The sequence below is a fragment of the Nuphar pumila genome, chromosome 3 (assembly GCF_984573655.1).
Source record: "Nuphar pumila chromosome 3, dmNupPumi1.hap1.1, whole genome shotgun sequence".
Taxonomy (NCBI): Eukaryota; Viridiplantae; Streptophyta; class Magnoliopsida; order Nymphaeales; family Nymphaeaceae; genus Nuphar; species Nuphar pumila.
Genome location: NC_143251.1, coordinates 67,749,034 through 67,770,305, shown reverse-complemented (window position 1 = coordinate 67,770,305; position 21,272 = coordinate 67,749,034).

Here is a 21,272-nt window from a genome sequence, read left to right as displayed (position 1 = left end):
TAGAACACATATATGCATCATTGAATCACTACAATTTTTTTTTGACAGCATTAAAACAATTATATGCATGATTGAGTCACTATGATTTTTTTTGACAACCTTAGAACACATATCTGCTGAACTGAATCATTATGAGATTTTTTTGATATCCTTAGAAAACATAAAGCATGATTAAATCACTGTGAAAATTTTTTTATAGCCTTAGAACACATATATGCAAGATTGAATCACAACAAATTTTTTTTGACAGCCCTAGAACACATATTGAATCACTATAAATGTTGTTTGACAGCCTTAGAAAACATATATGCATGATTGAACCACTATAAACTTTTTTTGACAGCCTTAGAACATATATATGCATGATTGAGTCACTATGACTTTTTTTGACAACCTTAGAACACATATGCATGATTGAGTCACCATGATTTTTTTTAACAGCTTTAGAATACATATATGCATGATTGAATCACTATGAATTTTTTTTGCCAGCCATAGAACACATATATGCAAGATTCAATCACTATGAATTTTTTTGACAGCCTTAGAACATATATATGCATGCCTGAATCGCTATGAAAGTTTTTGATAGCCTGTGAACACATATACATGATTGAACTACTTTGAAAGTTTTTTGACACTCTCAGAACACATATATGCATTATTGAATCATAACAAATATTTTTTGACAACATTAGAACACATATATGCCTGATTGAATCACTATATATTTTTTTGACATCCTTAGAACACGTATATGCATGATTGAATCACTATGATTTTTTTTGACGGCAATAGAACATATATATACCTGATTGAATCACTATAAGTTTTTTTAGACAGCCATTGAGCAAATATATACATGATTGAATCACAACAATTTTTTTTAGACAGCATGAGAACACATATAGGCATGGTTCAATACGTATAAATTTTTTTGACAATCTTATAACACATATCTGGAAGATTGAACCATTATCAATTTATTTTGACAGCGTTAGAACTTATATATGCAAGATTGAATCACTATAAATTTTGTTTTGACAACATTAGAACACATATATGTATGATTGAATCACTATGAAAGTTTTTTGATAGCCTTAGAACATATATGCATGATTATACCCCAAATTTTTTTTGACAGCCTTAGAACACGTATATTCATGATTGAATTACTATGAAATTTTTTTGACAACCTTATAACACATATATGTAGGATTGAATCACTATGATTTTTTTTTGACAACCTTAGGACACATATATGCAAGGTTGAATCACCATAAATTTTTTTTGACAGCCTTAGAGTATATATATTCATGATTGAATCACTAGGAATTTTTTTGACCGCCTTAGAACACATATATGCATGACTGAATCACTATGATTTTTTTTTTACAGCCTTAGAACACATATATGCAGGATTGAATAACTATAATTTTTTTTGACAACCTTAGAACACATATATGCATGATTGAATCACTATGAATTTTTTTTACTGCATTAGAACACATATATGCATGATTAAATGACTATGGAATTTTTTTAACAACTTGGAACACATATATGTATGATTGAATCACTATAAATTTTTTTGACCGCATTAGAACCTACATAGAAATGAGTAAATCACTATAAATTTTTTTTGATGGCCTTAGAACGTATATATGCATGATTAAATCACTTTGAAATATTTTTTATAGCCTCAAAACATATATATGCAAGATTCAATCACTATGAATTTTTTTTCCCAGCTTTTAAACACATATATGCATGATTGAATTACTATGAATTTTTTTTGACAACATTAGAACACTTATATGCATGATTGAATCACTATATTTTTTTTTAACAACCTTAGAACACATATATGCATGATTGAACCACTATAAAATTTTTTTGACAACCATAGAACACATATATGCATGATTGAATCACTATAATGTTTTTTAACAACCTTAGAACACATATATGCATGATTAAATCACTATAAAATTTTCTTGACAGCCTTAGAACACATATATGGATGATTGAATCACTCTAAAATTTTTTTGCCAGCCTTAGAACACATATATGCAGAATAGAATAAGTATAAAGCTTTTTGACATCCTTATAACACATATATACATGATTAAATCACTATGATTTTTTTTACAGCCGTAGAACATATATATGCCTGATTGAATCACAATGAATTTTTTTTGACAGCCTTAGAACACAATTATGCATGATTGAATCACTCTGGTTTTTTTTGACAAACTTAGAATCCATATATTTATGATTGAATCATAATGATTTTTTTTGATAGCCTTAGAACATATGTATGCATTATTGAATCACAATGTAAATTTTTTAACAGACTTAGAACACATATATACATGATTAAATGACTATTTTTTTTTTACTACCTTAGAACACACACACACACACACACACACACACATATATATATATGTATGAATCACCATAAATTTTTTTATCGCATTAGAACATATACATGCGTGACTCAATCACTATGAAAATTTTTTGATATCCCTAGAAAACATATATGCTTGATGAAATCAATATGAAATACTTTTTACAACCTTATAACACATATATGCAAGATTGAATCATAATAAAAAAATTTTGACAGCCTCAACACACATATATGCATGATTGAGTCAGAATAATTTTTTTTGACAGCCTTAGAACACATATATTTATGATTGAATCACTATGATTTTTTTTAACAAACTTAGAACCCATATATGCAAGATAGAATCATATTAAATTTTTTTGATAGCTTTATAACATATATATGCATGATTGAATCACAATAAAATTTTTTTAACAGCCTTATAACACATATATACATGATTAAATGACTATACATTTTTTTTGACAACCTTAGCACACATATATGCATGATTCAATAACTACAAGTTTTTTTTACCGCATATGTACATATATATGCATGATTCAATCACTATGATTTTTTTTTGATAGCCTTAGAAAACATATATGCATGATTAAATCACTATGAAACATTTTTTACAGCCTTAGAACACAAATATGCAAGATTGAATCACGATAAATTTTTTTTGACAACTTTAGAACACGTATATGCATGATTGACTCACTATAAATTTTTTTTGACAGCCTTAGAACACATATATGCATGATTGAATCACTATGATTTTTTTGACAGCCTTAGAACACATATATGCATGATTGAGTCAGTATGATTTTTTTTGACAGTCTTAGAACACATATATGCATGATAGAATCAATATAAACTTTTTTTGCCAGCTTTAGAACACATATATGCATGATAGAATCACTATAAAGCTTTTTGACATCCTTACAACACATATATGCATGATTAAATCACCATAAATTTTTTTTGACAGCCTTAGAACACATATATGCATGATTGAATCACTATGAATTTTTTGAGAGACTTAGAACACACATATGCATGATTAGGTAATATGAAAGTTTTTTGACAACCTTAAACACACATATATGCATTATCGAATCACTACAAATATTTTTTGACAGCATTAAAACACACATATGTATGATTGAATCACTATAATTTTTTTTGACATCGTTAGAACACATATATACATGATTGAATCATTATGATTTTTTTTATGGCATTAGAACACATATATGCATGATTGAATCACCATAAGTTTTTTTTGACAGCCTTAGAACACATATATGCACGATTAAATCACAATGATTTTTTTTTGGCAGCCATAGAACACATATATGCATGATTGAATCACTATGATTTTTTTTACAGGATTACAATACATATATGCATGATTGAATCACTAAAAGTTTTTTTTTTGACAACTCTAGAACTCATATATGCATGATTGAATCACTATGAAATTTGTTTGATAGCCTTAGAATACATATATGCATGATTGAATCACTATGAATTTTGTTTGATAGCCTTAGAACACATATACGCATGGCTGAATCACTATGATTTTGTTTTAACAGCCTTAGAACAGATATTTGCGTGATTGAATCAGAATGAAATTTTTTAATGGCCTTAGAACACATATATGCATGATTAAATGACTGATTTTTTTGACATCCTTAGAATGCATACATGCATGATTGAATTGCCATAAATTTTTTGAGCACATTAGAACATATATATGCCTGATTAAATCACTCTGAATTTTTTTGATAGCTTTAGAACACATTTATGCTGGATTAAATCACAATAAAATATTTTTGATAGCCTTAGAACACATATATGCAAGCTTCAATCACTAAGAATTTTTTTTCACTGCCTTAAAACACATAAATACAAGATTGAATCACTATGTATTTTTTTGACAGAATTAGAACACATATATCCATGATTGAATCAGTATAATTTTTTTTAACAACCTTAGAACACATATATTATTCATGAATTAGTCACTATAAAATTTTTTTGACAACCTTAGAACACATAAATGCATGATTGAGTCACTATGATTTTTTTTGACATCCTTAGAACACAAATATGCATGATTGAGTCACTAGGATTTTTTTTTGAGAGCCTTAGAATACATATTTGGATGATTGAATCACTATGAATTTTTTTTCCACCCTTAGAACTCATATATGCATGATAAAATCACTATAAAGCTTTTTGACATCCATAGAACACATATATGCATTATTAAATCACTATAAAAATTTTTTTACAGCCTTAAAACACATATATACATGATTGAATTATAATGATTTTTTTTTGACAGCCTCAGAACACATATATGCATGACTGAATCACTATGATTTTTTTTTAACAAACATAGAACCCATATATGCATGATTGAATCATAATGATTTTTTTTGAAACCCTTAGAACACAAATATGCATGGTTGAATGACAACTATTTTTTTTTAACATCCTTAGAACACATATATACATGATTAAATGACTATGAATTTTTTTTGACAACCTTAGAACACATATATGCATGATTGAATCACTACAATATTTTTTTACCGCATTAGAACACACACACACACACACACACACACACACACATATATATATATATATATATATGCATGATTGAATTACTATGATTTTTTTGACAGCCATAGAACACATATATGCATGATTAAATCCCTATAAGTTTTTTTTGACAGCCTTAGAACAAATATATGCAAGATTGAAAAACTATGGATTTTTTTGTTAGCCTAAGAACACATATATGCATGATTGAATCACAATGAATTTTTTTTGACAGCCTTAGAACACATATTTGCATGATTGATTCACTATGAATTTTTTTTGAAAGCCTTAGAACACATATATGAATGATTGAATCATAAAGAAATTTTTTTAACTTCCCTAGAACACATATATGCATGATTAAATGACTATAAATTTTTTTTGACAACCTTAGAACAAATATATGCAAGATTGAATCTCTTTAATTTTTTTTGACCGCATTAGAATGTATATATCCATAATTAAATCACTATGATTTTTTTTTATAGCCATAAAAGACATATATGGATGATTAAATCAATATGAAATGTTTTTGACAGTGTTAGAACACATATATGCAAGATTGAATCACTATGATTTTTTTCACTGTCTTAAAACACATATATGCATGATTGAATCACTATGAAATTTTTTTGACAACCTTAGAACACATATATATATGATTGAATCACTATAATTTTTTTTGACAGCCTTAGAACACATATTCGGATGATTAAGTCAATATGATTTTTTTTGAGATCCTGAAAACACATATGTATGATTGAATCTCTATAAAAATTGTTTGCCATTAGAACACATATATGCATGATAGAATCACTATAGAGCTTTTTTGACATCCTTAAACCACATATGTGCATGATTAAATCACTATGATTTTTTTACATCTATAAAACACATATATGCATGATTGAATCACTATACATTTTTTTTGACATCCATAGAACATATATATGCATGATTGAATCGTAATGAATGTTTTTTAACAGCTTTAGAACACATATATACCTGATTAAATGGCTATGAATTTTGTTTGACAACCTTAGAACACATATAAGCAAGATTGAATCACTACATTTTTTTTACCGCATTAGAACACATATATGCATGATTCACTATAAAAAGTTTTTGACAACCTTAGAACACATATATGCATGATTGAATCACTATGAAATTTTTGACCATATTAGAACACATATAAGCATGATTGAGTCACAATAAAACTTTTTTTAATAGTCTTAGAACATATATATGTGTTATTTAATCACAATAAATTTTTATTGACAGCATTAGAACACATATATGCATGATTGAATCACTATAAATTTTTTTTGACAACATTAGAACCTATATATACATGATTGAATCACTATAAGATGTTTTTGACAGCCTTAGAACACATATACGCATGATTGAATCACTATGAGTTTTTTTTGACAGCCTTAGAACACATATATGCAAGATTGAATCACTATATAATTTTTGGTAGCCTAACAACACATATATGCATGATTGAATCACTATAAATTTTTTTTGCCAGACTTAGAACACATATATACACGATAGAATCACTATAAAGCTTTTTGACAACCTTAGAACACATTTATAAGTGATTAAATCACTATCAAAACTTTTTGACAGACTTAGAACACATGAACATGTTTGAATCACTATGATTTTTTTTGAATTAAAATGAATTTTTTTTGATGGCTTTAGAACACATAAAACATGTTTGAATCACTATGAATTTTTTTTGATAGCCTTAGAACACATATATGAATGATTGAGTCACTATGAATTTTTTTTGACAGCCTTAGAACACATATATGTGTGATTAAATCACTATGAATTTTTTTTGACAACATTAGAAGATATATATGCAGGATTGAATCACTAATTTTTTTTTAACAACATTAGAACAAATATATACATGATTGAATGACTAAATCTTTTTTTGACAACCTTAGAATGCATATATGCATGATTGAGTCACTGAGATTTTTTTTGACAACCTTAAAACACATATATGCATGGTTGGAACACTATGAATTTTTTTGACTGCCTTGGAAGATACATATGCATGATTAAATAACTACAATATTTTTTGGACAGCCTTAGAACACATATATGCATGATTGAATCACCAAATTTTTTTTTTTGACAACATTCAAACACATATAGGCATGATTGAATCACTATAATTTTTTTTGACAACCTTAGAACAAATATATGCAAGATTTAATCACTATAATTTTTTTTGACAGCCTTAGAACATAGATATGCATGATTGAATCACTAAGAAATTTTTTTGAGAGCTTTATAACACACATATGAATGATTAAATCACTATGAAATTTTTTTGACAACATTAGAACAAATATTTGCATGATTGAGTGACTATGATTTTTTTTATATCCTTAGAACACATATATGCATGACTGAATCACTACAATTTTTTTTTTACAACATTAGAACACATATATGCACGATGGAATCACTATAAAGTATTTTTGAGAACCTTAGAAGACATATATGCAAGATTGAATCATTGTAAAATTTTTTGAGAACCTTAGAAAACATACATGCATGATTGAATCACAATGATTTTTTTTACAGCCTTAGAACACATATACGCATCATTGAATCACTATGATTTTTTTTTGATAAACTTAGAACCCATATATGCATGATTGAATCATAATGAAATTTTTTTGACAGCCTTAGAATTTATATATGCATGATTGGATCATAATGCAATTTTTTAACAGTCTTATAACATATATATACAAGATTAAATGACTACGAATTTTTTTTGACAACCTTAGAACACATATACGCATGATTGAATGACTAATTTTTTATTGCCGCATTAGAACATATATATGCATTATTTAATCACTATAATTTTTTTTGAAATCATTAGAACACATATATAGATGATTGAATCACTATTAATTTTTTTTGACAACCTTAGAACTTATTTATACATGATTGAATCACTATACAATTTTTTTTGACAGCATTAGAACACATATATGCATGATTGAATTACTCTAAGTTTTTTTTGACAGCCTTAGAACACATATATGCATGATTGAATCACTATAAACTTTTTTTGCCAGCCTTAGAACACATATTTGCATGATAGAATCACTATAAAGCTTTTTGACATCCTTAGAACACATATATGCTTCATTAAATCACTATGTATTTTTTTACAACCTTAGAACACATATATGCATGAATTGAATCATAAAGATTTTTTTGACAGCCTTAAACACATATATGAATGATTGAATCAGTATGATTTTTTTTTGACAAACTTAGAATACATATATGCATGATTGAGTCATAATGAATTTTTTTGACAGCCTTGGAACACATATATGCATTGATGAATCACATTGACAACATTAGAACACATTTATGCATGATTGAATCACTATAATTTTTTTTGACAGCATTAGAACACATATATGCATGATTGAATTACTACAAATTTTTTTGACAGCCTTAGAACACATATATGCATGATTGAATCACAATGAATTTTTTTTGACATCATTAGAACACATATATGAATGATTGAATCACTATGATTTTTTTTGACAAACTTAGAATACATATATGCATGATTGAATCACTATAAAATTTTTTTGACAACCTTAGAAGAAATATTTGCATGATTTAATCACTTAGAATTTTTTTCGACAACAGTAGAATCATATATGCATGAAAGAATCACAATAAAGCTTTTTGACATCCTTAGAACCATATATGCATGATTAAAATCACTATAATTTTTTTTACAACCTTAGAATATATATGCATGATTGAATCACTATGATTTTTTTTGACAAACTTAGAACAAAACATATATGCATGATTGAATCATAATGATTTTTTTTTTGACAGCCTTAGAACACATATATGCATGATTGAATCACAATGATTTTTTTTTAACAGCCATAGAACACATATGTACATGATTAAATGACTTTGAATTTTTGTGATAACCTTAGAACACATATATTCAAGATTGAATCACAAGTTTTTTTTACCACATTAAAATATATGTATGCATGGTTGAATCACTATGAAATGTTTGACAACATTAGAACACATATATGCATGATTGAGTCATTATAAAAGTTTTTTGACAGTCTTAAAACACATATATGCATGATTGAATCACAATAATTTTTTTTTGAAAATATTAGAACACATATATGTATGATTGAATCCCTATAAAATTTTTTGACAGCCTTTCAACATATATATGCATGATTGAACCATTACGAAATTGTTTGTACAGCAATAGAACACATATATGCATGATTGAATCACTATGATTTTTTTTGTAGGCTTAGAACATATATATACACGATAGAATCACTATAAAGCTTTTTGACGGCCTTAGAACACCTTTATGCATGATTAAATAACTATGATTTTTTTTGGATAGCCTTAGAACCCATATATGCATGATTGAATCACAATGATTTTTTTTAACAGCCATAGAACACATATGTACATGATTAAATGACTTTGAATTTTTGTGATAACCTTAGAACACATATATTCATGATTGAATCACAAGTTTTTTTTACCACATTAAAATATATGTATGCATTGTTGAATCACTATGAAATGTTTGACAACATTAGAACACATATATGCATGATTGAGTCATTATAAAAGTTTTTTAACAGTCTTAAAACACATATATGCATGATTGAATCACAATAATTTTTTTTTGAAAATATTAGAACACATATATGTATGATTGAATCCCTATAAAATTTTTTGACAGCCTTCCAACATATATATGCATGATTGAACCATTACGAAATTGTTTGTACAACAATAGAACACATATATGCATGATTGAATCACTATGATTTGTTTTTGTAGGCTTAAAACATATATATACACGATAGAATCACTATAAAGCTTTTTGACAGCCTTAGAACACCTTTATGCATGATTAAATAACTACGATTTTTTTTGGATAGCCTTAGAACCCATATATGCATATATGCATGATTGCAATAGATTGAAACTTTTTTGAAAGCTTTAGAACACATACATGCATGATTGAATCACTATGAATTTTTTTTTATAGCATTAGAACACATATATGCATGATTGAGTGATTGATTTTTTTTTGACAGCCTAAGAACACATATATGCATGATTGAATCACTACAAAATTTTTTTGAGAGCATTATAACACATATACGCATGATTGAAACACTGTAATTTTTTTTTGAAAACCTTAGGACACATATATGCGTCATTAAATCACTATGAATTTTTTTTGACAGCATTAGAACAAATATATGCATGATTGAATCACTAAATTGTTTTTGACAACCTTAGAACAGAGATATGCATGATTCAATCACTATAATTTTTTTTGGACAACCTTAGAATGCATATATGCATGATTGAATCACTGTGAAATATTTTTGACAACCTTGGAACACATATATGCATGATTGCATGACTATGAAATATTTTTAATAGCCTAAGAACATATATATGCCTGATTTAATCATTATGAATTTTTTTTGACTGCCTTAGAACACATATGTGCATGATTCGATCACTATAAATTTTTTTGACAACATTAGAACACATACAGACATGATTGAATCACTATAAATTTCTTTTGACATCCTTAGAACAAATATATGCAACATTGAACCACTATGAATTTTTTTTGGCAGCCTTATAACACATATATGCATGATTGAACCACTATTGATTTTTTTTGACAGCCTTAGAACACATATATGCATGATTGAATCATTATAATTTTTTTTTGACAATGCTTGAACAAATATATGCTAAGATTGAGTCACTATGGTTTTTTTTTGTTAGCCTTATAACACATATATGCAGGATTGAATCACTAACATTTTTTTTGACAACATTAGAACACATATATGAATGATTGAATCACTATAATATTTTTTGAAAACCATAGTACACATACAGACAAGATTGAATCACTATGAATTTTTTTGAGAGCCTTAAAACACATATATGCATGATTGAACCACTATGAAAATTTTTTGACCGCCTTAGAATATATATATGCATGATTGAATCACTATGATTTTTTTTGACAAACTTAGAACACATATATGCATGATTGAATCATAATGAAATTTTTTTGACAACCTTAGAACAAATATATGCGTTATTGAGTCATAATGAATTTTTTTTAACAGCCTTAGAACACATATATGCATGATTAAATGACTGAAATTTTTGTGACAACCGTAGAACACATGTGTGCATGATTGAATCACTATAATTTATTTTACCGTATTAGAACATATATATGCATGATTCAATCACTCTGAATTTTTTTAACAGCCTTAGAACACATATATGCATGATTGATTCACTATGAAAATTTTGACAACATTAGAACACATATATGCATGATTAAGTTACTATCAAAGTTTTTTAACAGTCTTAGAACACATATATGCATGATTGAATCACATTAAATTTTTTTTTGAAATTATTAGAACACATATATGCATGATTGAATCACTATAAATTTTTTGATAGCCTTTGTACTCATATATGCATGATTAAATCACGATGAATATTTTTTGACAGCATTAGTACACATTTATGCATGAATGAGTCACAATAACTTTTTTTTGACAGCCTTTGAACATATATATGCATGACTGAATCACTATGAATTTTTTTTGACAACCTTAAAACAAATATATGCATGATTGAATCAATATGAATTTTTTTTCCAACCTTAAAACATATATATACAGGATAGAATCACTATAAAGCTTTTTGACAACCTTAGAACACATTTATGCATGATTAAATCACTATGAAATTTTTTGGACGGACTTACAATACATATATGCATGATTGAATCACTATGAATTTTTTTTGACAATGTAAGAGCACATATATGCAGGATTGAATCACTATGAATTTTTTTTGATAGCCTTAGAACACATAAATGCATGATTGAATCGCTATGGAATTTTTTTTATAGTTTTTGAACACATATATGCATGAATGACTCATTATGAATTTTTTTTGACAACCTTAGAACACATATATGCATGATTGAATGACAACAAATTTTTTTTTACAACATTAGAATGCACATATGCATGATGAAATCACTATAAAATTTTTTGACAACCATATTACACATATATGCATGATAGAATCACTATGAAGTTTTTTTGACAACTTTAAAACAGAAATACACATGATTGCATCACTATAATTTTTTTGACAGCCTTAGAACAAATATACGCATGATTGAATCACCATGTATTTTTTTGACAGCTTTAGAATACACATATGCATGATTAAATCACAATGATTTTTTTTTGACAGCCTTAGAACATATATATGCATGATTGAATCACTATGAAATTTTTTTGCCAGCCTTAGAACACATATGTACACGAAAGAATCACAATAAAGCTTTTTGACAGCCTTAGAACACATTTATACATGATTAAATCACAATGATTTTTTTGGCAGACTTACAACACATATATGCATGATTGAATCACTCTGATTTTTTTAAACAATGTTAGAACACATATATGCTGATTGGATTAAAACGTTTTTTTTATAGCCTTAGAACACATAAATGCACGATTGAATCACTATGATTTTTTTTTGATAGTTTTAGAACACATATATGCATGATTGACTCATTATGATTTTTTTTTAGAACCTTAGAACACATAAATGCATGATTGAATCACTATAATTTTTTTTGTCACTATTAGATCACATATATGCATGATTGAATTACTATAATTTTTTTTTACAACCTTAGAACACATATATGCATGATTGAATCACTATAAAATATTTTTGACCGCCTTAGAACACATATGTCCATGATTTAATCATTTTGAAATTTCTTTGACAATGCTAGAACAAATACATGCATGATTGAGTCACTATGATTTTTTTTGTGTGCCTTAGAAAACATATATGCATGATTGAATCACTATAAATTTTTTTGACAACATTAAAATGCATATATGAATGATTGAATCACTATAAAATTTTTTGAGACCTTAGAACACATATATACAAGATTGAATCACTATGGTTTTTTTTTGACAGCCTTAGAACACATATTTGCATGATTGAATCACTATGAATTTTTTTTGGCAGCCTTACAACGCATATATGCATGATGGAATCACTATGAATTTTTTTGACCGCCTTAGAATATATATATATATATATATGCATGATTGAATCACTATAAATCTTTTTTGACAAACTTAGAACAGATATATGCATGATTGAATCATAATGAAATTTTTTTGATAGCCTTAGAACACATATATGCATGATTGAATTACAATTAATTTTTTTTACCTTAGAACACATATATACATGATTAAATGATTGAAATTTTTGTGACAACCTTAGAACACATGTGTGCATGAATGAAGCATTACAAAATTTTTTTACCGCATTAGAACAAATATATGCATGATTGATTCACTATGAATTTTTTTTAACAACCTTAGAATAGATATATGCATGATTGATTCACTATGAAATTTTTAACCACATTAGAACACATATATGCATGATTGAGTCACTATAAAAGTTTTTTGACTGTCTTAGAATACATATATGCATGATTGAATCACAATAATTTTTTTTGGTGTATTAGAACACATATATTCATTATTGAATCACTATAAATTTTTTTAGCACCCTTAGTACACATATATTCATGATTGAATCACTATGAAATTTTTTTTACAGCATTAGATCACATATATGCATGATTGAATCACTAAGTTTTTTTTGATAGCCTTAGAACACATATATGCATGATTGAATCACTATCAATTTTTTTGACAGCCTTAGAACAAATATATGCACGATAGAATCACTATAAAGCTTTTTGACAGCCTTAGAACACATTTATGCATGATTAAATCACTATGAATTTTTTTGGACATACTTACAACACACATATGCATGATTGAATCACTATGAATTTTTTTTGATAGTTTTAGAACACATATATGCATGATTGACTCATTATGAAATTTTCTTGGCAACTTTAGAACACATATATGCATGATTGAATCACTATAATTTTTTTTTGTCACCATTAGAACACATATATGCATGATTGAATCACTATAATTTTTTTTTGACAACCTTAAAACACATATATGCATGATTGAAACATTGTGATTTTTTTTGACAATCTTAGGACACATATATGAGTGGTTAAATCACTATGAAAATTTTTAGACTAGATTAGAACATATATATGCAAGATTGAATCACTAATTTTTTTTCTTGACAACCTTGGAATAGTTATATGCATGATTGAATCAATATAATTTTTTTTTGACAACCATAGAATGCATATATGCATGATTGAACCACTGTAATTTTTTTTTCAAACTTAGAACACATATATGCATGATTGAGTCACTAGGATTTTTTTTGATAGCCTTATAACATATATACGCAGGGTTGAATCACTATAATTTTTTTTGACATCCTTAGAACACATATACGCATGATTGAATCACTGCGATTTTTTTTTGGCAGCATTATAACGTATATAGGCATGATTGAATCACAATAAAATTTTTTTGACAACCTTAGAACAAATATATGCAAGTTTGAATCACTATGATTTTTTTTTTACAGCGTTAGAACACATATATGCATGATTGAATCACTATAAAATTTTTTTGACAGCCTTAGAACACATATATGGATGATTGAATCACTATAAAATTTTTTTGACAGCCTTAGAACACATATATGCATGATTGAATTACTATGATTTTTTTTTGACAATGTTAGAATAGATATATGCATGATTGAGTTACCATGATTTTTTTTGACAGCCTTAGAACACCTATATAAGTGATTGAATCACTACAATTTTTTTTTTACAACATAAAAAAACATATATGCAGGATTGAATCACAATACGTTTTTTTTTGAAACCTTAGAACACATGTATGCAAGATTGAATCACTATAAAAATTTTTTGGAAGCATTAGAACACATATAGGAATGATTGAATCACTATAATTTTTTTTTGACAATCTTGGAACAAATATATGCAAGTTTGATTCACTATGATTTTTTTTTGACAGCGTTAGAACACATATATGCATGATTGAATCACTATGAAATTTTTTTGACAGCCTTAAAAAACAAATATGCATGATTGAATCACTATGAATTTTTTTTGACAGCCTTAGAACACATATATCCGTCACTGAATTACTATGAAATTTTTTTGACAACATTAGAATAGATATATGCATGATTGAGTCACTATGATTTTTTTTTGACAGCGTTAGAACACCTATGTGCATGACTGAATTACTGTATTTTTTTGACAACATTAGAACACATATATGTAAGATTGAATCACTATAATTTTTTTTTTGGAACCTTAGAACACATATATGCAAGATGGAATCACTATAAAAACTTTTTGACAGCCTCATAACACATATATGCATGATTGAATCACTATGAATATTTTTTGACAGCCTTAGAACACATATATGCATGATTTAATCGCTATGATTTTTTTTGACAATGTTAGAACAAATATATGCATGATTGAGTCACTATGATTTTTTTTGACAGCAGTAAAACACATATATGCATGATTGAAAGACTTTAAATTTTTTTTGACAACCTTAGAACACATATATGCATGATTCAATCAGTATAATTTTTTTTGCCACCCTTTGAACACATATATGCTTTATAGAATCACTATAAAGCTTTTTGACAGCCTTAGAACGCATACTTGCATGATTAAATAACATGATTTTTTTTACTGTATTAGAACACATATATGCATGATTGAAACACTATAATTTTTTTTTGACAATGTTAAAAGACAAATATGCATGATTGAATCACTATGAATTTTTTTTGACAGGCTTAGAACACATATATGCGTGATTGAATCACTCTAATTTTTTTTTGATAGCCTTAGTGTATATATGCATCATTGAGTCAGTCTGCATTTTTTTCACAACCTTAGAACACATATAAGCATGATTGAATTACTGCAAAATTTTCTTGGCAGCATTAAAACACTTATACGCATGATTGAATCCTTATAATTTTTTTTTGACAGGCTTAGCACACATATATGCATGATTGAATCACTGTAAATTTTTTTTGACAACCTTGGAACATATATATGCATGATTAAATAACTATGATTTTTTTTGGATAGCCTTAGAACCCATATATGCATGATTGAATCACAATGATTTTTTTTAACAGCCATAGAACACATATGTACATGATTAAATGACTTTGAATTTTTGTGATAACCTTAGAACACATATATTCATGATTGAATCACAAGTTTTTTTTACCACATTAAAATATATGTATGCATTGTTGAATCACTATGAAATGTTTGACAACATTAGAACACATATATGCATGATTGAGTCATTATAAAAGTTTTTTAACAGTCTTAAAACACATATATGCATGATTGAATCACAATAATTTTTTTTTGAAAATATTAGAACACATATATGTATGATTGAATCCCTATAAAATTTTTTGACAGCCTTCCAACATATATATGCATGATTGAACCATTACGAAATTGTTTGTACAACAATAGAACACATATATGCATGATTGAATCACTATGATTTGTTTTTGTAGGCTTAAAACATATATATACACGATAGAATCACTATAAAGCTTTTTGACAGCCTTAGAACACCTTTATGCATGATTAAATAACTACGATTTTTTTTGGATAGCCTTAGAACCCATATATGCATATATGCATGATTGCAATAGATTGAAACTTTTTTGAAAGCTTTAGAACACATACATGCATGATTGAATCACTATGAATTTTTTTTTATAGCATTAGAACACATATATGCATGATTGAGTGATTGATTTTTTTTTGACAGCCTAAGAACACATATATGCATGATTGAATCACTACAAAATTTTTTTGAGAGCATTATAACACATATACGCATGATTGAAACACTGTAATTTTTTTTTGAAAACCTTAGGACACATATATGCGTCATTAAATCACTATGAATTTTTTTTGACAGCATTAGAACAAATATATGCATGATTGAATCACTAAATTGTTTTTGACAACCTTAGAACAGAGATATGCATGATTCAATCACTATAATTTTTTTTGGACAACCTTAGAATGCATATATGCATGATTGAATCACTGTGAAATATTTTTGACAACCTTGGAACACATATATGCATGATTGCATGACTATGAAATATTTTTAATAGCCTAAGAACATATATATGCCTGATTTAATCATTATGAATTTTTTTTGACTGCCTTAGAACACATATGTGCATGATTCGATCACTATAAATTTTTTTGACAACATTAGAACACATACAGACATGATTGAATCACTATAAATTTCTTTTGACATCCTTAGAACAAATATATGCAACATTGAACCACTATGAGTTTTTTTTGGCAGCCTTATAACACATATATGCATGATTGAACCACTATTGATTTTTTTTGACAGCCTTAGAACACATATATGCATGATTGAATCATTATAATTTTTTTTTGACAATGCTTGAACAAATATATGCTAAGATTGAGTCACTATGGATTTTTTTTGTTAGCCTTATAACACATATATGCAGGATTGAATCACTAACATTTTTTTTGACAACATTAGAACACATATATGAATGATTGAATCACTATAATATTTTTTGAGAACCATAGTACACATACAGACAAGATTGAATCACTATGAATTTTTTTGAGAGCCTTAAAACACATATATGCATGATTGAACCACTATGAAAATTTTTTGACCGCCTTAGAATATATATATGCATGATTGAATCACTATGATTTTTTTTGACAAACTTAGAACACATATATGCATGATTGAATCATAATGAAATTTTTTTGACAACCTTAGAACAAATATATGCGTTATTGAGTCATAATGAATTTTTTTTAACAGCCTTAGAACACATATATGCATGATTAAATGACTGAAATTTTTGTGACAACCGTAGAACACATGTGTGCATGATTGAATCACTATAATTTATTTTACCGTATTAGAACATATATATGCATGATTCAATCACTCTGAATTTTTTTAACAGCCTTAGAACACATATATGCATGATTGATTCACTATGAAAATTTTGACAACATTAGAACACATATATGCATGATTAAGTTACTATCAAAGTTTTTTAACAGTCTTAGAACACATATATGCATGATTGAATCACATTAAATTTTTTTTTGAAATTATTAGAACACATATATGCATGATTGAATCACTATAATTTTTTTGATAGCCTTTGTACTCATATATGCATGATTAAATCACGATGAATATTTTTTGACAGCATTAGTACACATTTATGCATGATTGAGTCACAATAACTTTTTTTTGACAGCCTTTGAACATATATATGCATGACTGAATCACTATGAATTTTTTTTGACAACCTTAAAACAAATATATGCATGATTGAATCAATATGAATTTTTTTTCCAACCTTAAAACATATATATACAGGATAGAATCACTATAAAGCTTTTTGACAACCTTAGAACACATTTATGCATGATTAAATCACTATGAAATTTTTTGGACGGACTTACAATACATATATGCATGATTGAATCACTATGAATTTTTTTTGACAATGTGAGAGCACATATATGCAGGATTGAATCACTATGAATTTTTTTTGATAGCCTTAGAACACATAAATGCATGATTGAATCGCTATGGAATTTTTTTTATAGTTTTTGAACACATATATGCATGAATGACTCATTATGAATTTTTTTTGACAACCTTAGAACACATATATGCATGATTGAATGACAACAAATTTTTTTTTACAACATTAGAATGCGCATATGCATGATGAAATCACTATAAAATTTTTTGACAACCATATTACACATATATGCATGATAGAATCACTATGAAGTTTTTTTGACAACTTTAAAACAGAAATACACATGATTGCATCACTATAATTTTTTTTGACAGCCTTAGAACAAATATACGCATGATTGAATCACCATGTATTTTTTTGACAGCTTTAGAATACACATATGCATGATTAAATCACAATGATTTTTTTTTGACAGCCTTAGAACATATATATGCATGATTGAATCACTATGAAATTTTTTTGCCAGCCTTAGAACACATATGTACACGAAAGAATCACAATAAAGCTTTTTGACAGCCTTAGAACACATTTATACATGATTAAATCACAATGATTTTTTTGGCAGACTTACAACACATATATGCATGATTGAATCACTCTGATTTTTTTAAACAATGTTAGAACACATATATGCTGATTGGATTAAAACGTTTTTTTTATAGCCTTAGAACACATAAATGCACGATTGAATCACTATGATTTTTTTTTGATAGTTTTAGAACACATATATGCATGATTGACTCATTATGATTTTTTTTTAGAACCTTAGAACACATAAATGCATGATTGAATCACTATAATTTTTTTTGTCACTATTAGATCACATATATGCATGATTGAATCACTATAATTTTTTTTTACAACCTTAGAACACATATATGCATGATTGAATCACTATAAAATATTTTTGACCGCCTTAGAACACATATGTCCATGATTTAATCATTTTGAAATTTCTTTGACAATGCTAGAACAAATACATGCATGATTGAGTCACTATGATTTTTTTTGTGTGCCTTAGAAAACATATATGCATGATTGAATCACTATAAATTTTTTTGACAACATTAAAATGCATATATGAATGATTGAATCACTATAAAATTTTTTGAGACCTTAGAACACATATATACAAGATTGAATCACTATGGTTTTTTTTTGACAGCCTTAGAACACATATTTGCATGATTGAATCACTATGAATTTTTTTTGGCAGCCTTACAACGCATATATGCATGATGGAATCACTATGAATTTTTTTGACCGCCTTAGAATATATATATATATATATATATATATATATATATATATATATATATATATATATATATATATATATATATATATATATGCATGATTGAATCACTATAAATCTTTTTTGACAAACTTAGAACAGATATATGCATGATTGAATCATAATGAAATTTTTTTGATAGCCTTAGAACACATATATGCATGATTGAATTACAATTAATTTTTTTTACCTTAGAACACATATATACATGATTAAATGATTGAAATTTTTGTGACAACCTTAGAACACATGTGTGCATGAATGAAGCATTACAAAATTTTTTTACCGCATTAGAACAAATATATGCATGATTGATTCACTATGAATTTTTTTTAACAACCTTAGAATAGATATATGCATGATTGATTCACTATGAAATTTTTAACCACATTAGAACACATATATGCATGATTGAGTCACTATAAAAGTTTTTTGACTGTCTTAGAATACATATATGCATGATTGAATCACAATAATTTTTTTTGGTGTATTAGAACACATATATTCATTATTGAATCACTATAAATTTTTTTAGCACCCTTAGTACACATATATTCATGATTGAATCACTATGAAATTTTTTTTACAGCATTAGATCACATATATGCATGATTGAATCACTAAGTTTTTTTTGATAGCCTTAGAACACATATATGCATGATTGAATCACTATCAATTTTTTTGACAGCCTTAGAACAAATATATGCACGATAGAATCACTATAAAGCTTTTTGACAGCCTTAGAACACATTTATGCATGATTAAATCACTATGAATTTTTTTGGACATACTTACAACACACATATGCATGATTGAATCACTATGAATTTTTTTTGATAGTTTTAGAACACATATATGCATGATTGACTCATTATGAAATTTTCTTGGCAACTTTAGAACACATATATGCATGATTGAATCACTATAATTTTTTTTTGTCACCATTAGAACACATATATGCATGATTGAATCACTATAATTTTTTTTTGACAACCTTAAAACACATATATGCATGATTGAAACATTGTGATTTTTTTTGACAATCTTAGGACACATATATGAGTGGTTAAATCACTATGAAAATTTTTAGACTAGATTAGAACATATATATGCAAGATTGAATCACTAATTCTTTTTCTTGACAACCTTGGAATAGTTATATGC